Here is a 4,476-nt window from a genome sequence, read left to right on the forward strand (position 1 = left end):
TCCATTAACACAGAATGGCCTGCCCTGTAAACGGCCACAGCCGGCCGGCCGGCCATCCTTCGCTGGGTTTCTTAGGGAATAGGCAACGATGCCGCAGCAATTTAATTTCGTCTCTGCTACCCAATGAGATGTGGCAGATGGCTGGCCCTGGGAGTCAGCAGATCGAAATAGGGTCTCTTGCAGCACACCCTGTGTTCAAGGTTTATCCTGTTCAAGTGCAGAGAACAGAGCCTTAATCAAAGTGAAAGCCATAGGTGATGAGGGCCCCTACCTCCCTCTCTCTGCCTGCATCCCGAGCATCAATGCAAACACAGCTCTTCCTCCGATGAAAGACCAGCAGACCAGAGTTCCTTCACCATCCCTCCTACCAGTTGAGTTTGAGTGGTGTTTCCGATTTCATGACTACTTAGCACCATCATGGCAAATGATCTCTAGCTGTTTCTTACATCCATCTGTAGAGAGTTGCTTTAGCTAAAGCTTACTGCAGTAAGGGATTGAAAGATTAAACCAAGGAAAATAGTATTATAAATAATAATAGCCAGCACTGACTGAACACTCTGTGTGTCAGAAACTGCTAAGTACTTTGCATGAATTATTACTTCATCTAATCCTCATCGCAACTTTATAAGGTGGGGAGGAGTAGCTGTATCTTAGTGTCAAAGAAACCAAGGTCTAGAAGCGGGGCGGCGGCTTCGTCAAGGTCATTAAGTGGTAGAAGCTAGAATTCCAACCCGAGTTAGCCCGCTTCCAGAGTCCACACTCCCAAGCACGGCCCGCTGTCTCTGGGAGGAGCTGGAACCCAGACTTATTTTCTCGCATTGTCCAACAGCATTTTCTCAACCTGCATCTTCTCTCCCTAAGCGAATTATCGACCCATCCTGAGCTTGGAGATCCCCACGTGGACTGGATAAGATGAAACGTGGCCACTGAGTGCTTTGTGTTGTGTCAGCCACAGAGCGGGGGTTCAGAAAGTGCCGGTTATGTTTCTCGAGAGGCATCTCCACGTAGATACTTAGTTTTTATGTGTAAGGAGACATTTGGATGTACACCTTCTGCAAAAGATCTCTTTTGCAGGTCACTTTATCAAATGTAAAGAATGGTCTTGCTAGCAAACGAAACGGTCAGTGAAGTGAGCTGTTTCCTCTCAAAGATTTATGTGTCAGTAGCCAAGTCGAGCCCACCCAGCTTTCGGCCTCGAGGGAGAGAAGGAACGGGAGGCCACGTGCGACTTCACCGTGGGGCCTGGCTGAGCAGCTTCACATTTCCCTTCTTTAGCTGAGCTGCATCCCCTGCCTGTTGCAGACCACGCAGAAGGTAGAAAACATTTCGTCGCTACCTCTTGTTCACCCCGGATCATAGCGAAGCCTTCGTGGTTAGAGTCTACTGAAACCCTGGGGCTTCCTCTTTCCATTCGCTGTTTCCTCCTGGTTTTCTAGGGGCTGGTTTCAAGAGAGGCTCGAGAAATCACGCAGGGTAATTGAAGGATCGGTGTACTGTAATTAGGCAGCGAGATGCACTGCGCAGCACATTTCAGGTTGATTGTAGTCAGGCGACGCAGTGTCTGCTGGGTAAAGCTTGAAGGAGAGGCTTATTTTAATAACACGTTAAGTGAAATTGCCACCTGTAGGCTGGCCTGTGCTGTTAAGACCATGGGGATGCATTTATACGTAAAAACTAGTAAGGCCTCTGACACCCCTTCATCTAGCTTCACGTAGGTCATGTCCTAACAAATAAGGATGCCCAGTTCACTGCTAGTGCGGGAAATGCTCACTGCATGGCATTAAATGACCTTTTGATACATTTCGAACCAGTCTGGTTTCCTTCCAGCCCTCACAGCTATCCTTTCTAATCATGCGGTTTGTGCCTAGCTGAATATTTAACTAATTTTATCGCTAGCTTAGAGCACGATTTGGGAAGTAAGGAGGAAAATATCCTAAAAATCCAACATATTCCTAGCTCAGATGTAAATTACTTTTAGATTACTTGGCATTTTGGAAAATGTACTGCAATTGTATCAAAAAACCAAATGTGCAAAGATAAAGTGTCCCTTAATTTAAAAAAAAAAGGCTCAGAAAACTTGGGAGTGTAGATAATTATGTGCATGGGTACAGTGGAAGCAAGTGCTTATTTTATCATGGTGATAGTTATGCATCCAGATGGTACCCCATAGAAAGCTTTCTAAGAATCATTATTCACAGGAAGTTATCAAAAGATGCTCTTGTGTGTTCCTGATTCACATGTCTGGGTTGCTTCTGTCTCATTGGAACGCTTGGGGGCATGGCTTTCTCTGGGAGCTCACCTGTCCTGGGGGTGTCTGGCTCAAGGTAATGTGAAGCAATGACAACAGTGACCTACTACAAACCGTGTCTCCTGAGACTCTCAGGAGACAGATTGATTAAATGAGATAAATACAGAAGCGTGCGCACGCGTGTGTGTGTGTGTGTGTGTGTGTGTGTGTGAACAAAGAGACAGATATCCAGGACATAGTTCTAAAGGCATATTTAATAAACAGGATCCTTAATGCAAATGGCCAATAGATACATGGAAAGATGCTCAGCATCACTAACCACCAGGGAAGTGCCAATCAAAACCACAGTGGACGTCACCTCTCACCTGTTAGGGTTCCAGTTATCGAAAGGACAAAAGGTAAGTGTTGGCAAAGATACAGAGGAAGGGGAGCCCTTGTACACTGCCGGTGGGAATGTGGATTAGTACAGCCATTATGGAAAACAGTATGGAGGCTCCTCAAAAATAATTAAAATCAGATGTACCATATGATCCAGAAATCCCATTCCTGGGTTGATAGCCAAAGGAAATGAAATCGGTATCTTGAAGAGACATCTGCTCCCCCATGTTCGTTGTGGCCTCATTCGTAATAGCCAAGATGTGGAAATCACCATAAAGTCTATCAACAGATGAATGAATAAAGATAATGTGATATTTATATATCACATGTCGTGAATGCCTGCGTCTCGTACACTTGAGGTTTGCTGAGAGTAAATCTTCACTGTTCTCACCGCAAAAAAAAAAAAAAAAAGAAAGAAAGAAAATGGTAATTACGTGGGGTGATGGATGTTAGTCAGATTAACTGATTTCACGATATTCACAATGTGTGTATATCGAAACATCAAGTTGTACACCTTAAATGTTTTGTTTGTCAATTATACCTCAACAATGCTATTTAATCCATGTTGTTGCAAATGATAGGATTTAGTTCTTTTTCATTGCTAAATAATATTCCACTGCATATATGTACCGCCTGTTCTTTATCCATTCGTCTATCAATGGACACCTAGGTCCTTCGGCTATTAGTAGCAACGCTGCAATGAAATAGGAATGCATGTGTCTTTTTGAATCAGTGTTTTGTTTTCTTCAGACAAGTACCAGGAAGTAGCATTGCTGGGTCATATATCAGCTCTATTTTTAATTCTTTGAGGAAGTTCCACACTGTTTTCCATAGCAGCTGTACTAACTTACAATCCCACCAACAGTGTACGAGGTTTCCCTTTTCCCCACATCCTCCCCAACACGTGTTATTTGTTGATTTATTGATGATAGCCATTCTGACAGGTGGGAGGTGATATCTCGTTATGGTTTTAATTTGCATTTACCTGATGATTACTGACGCTGAGCATCTTTTCACATGTTTATTGGCCATCTGTATGTCCTCTTGGGAGAAATTTCTATTCAGGTCCTTTGCCCATTCGTTAATTGGATTGCGTCATTTTTCTTCTTTTTTTTTAGTGCTATGTTGTATGAGTTCTTTATAAATTTTGGCTATTAACCCCTTATCGGATATGTAATTTGCAAATATATTCTCCCATTCAGTAAGTTGTCCTTTTATTTGGTTGATGATTTCCTTCACTATGCAAAAACCTTTTAGTTTGATGTAGTCCCATTTATTTTTTCTTTTGTTTCTCTTGCTTGAGGAGCTAGATCTAAAAAGCTATTGCTAAGAGCTATGTCAAAGAGTCTACTGCCTATGTTTTCTTTTAGGAGTTTTATAATTTCAGGTCTCACCTTTGTCTTTAATAATCCATTTTGATTTTATTTGTATATGATGCAAGAAAGTGGTCCGATTTTATTTTTTTGCACGTATCTGTCCAGCTTTGCCAATACCACTAATCGAAGAGACTGTCTTTTCCCCATCGTATATTCTTGTCTCCTTTGTCATAGATTAATTGCCCATATAAATGGGGATTTAGTTCTGGGCTCTTTAGTCTACTCCATTGATGTATGTGTCTGTTTTTGTGCCAGTACCATGCTGTTTTGATTAGTGTAGTTTTGTAGTGTAGTTGATAGCAGAGACATATGATTATATGGTATACGATCCTTTAATGTATTGTTGAAGCCACTGCGCTAACATTTGTTGAGAATGTTTGCATCTATGTTCATCAAAGATTTTGGCCTATAATTTCTTTTTATAATGTCTTTATCTGATTTTGGTATCAGGGGACTGCTGGCTTTATAAAATGA

Source organism: Pteropus vampyrus, unplaced genomic scaffold (assembly GCF_000151845.1).
Source record: "Pteropus vampyrus isolate Shadow unplaced genomic scaffold, Pvam_2.0 Scaffold228, whole genome shotgun sequence".
Lineage (NCBI taxonomy): Eukaryota > Metazoa > Chordata > Mammalia > Chiroptera > Pteropodidae > Pteropus > Pteropus vampyrus.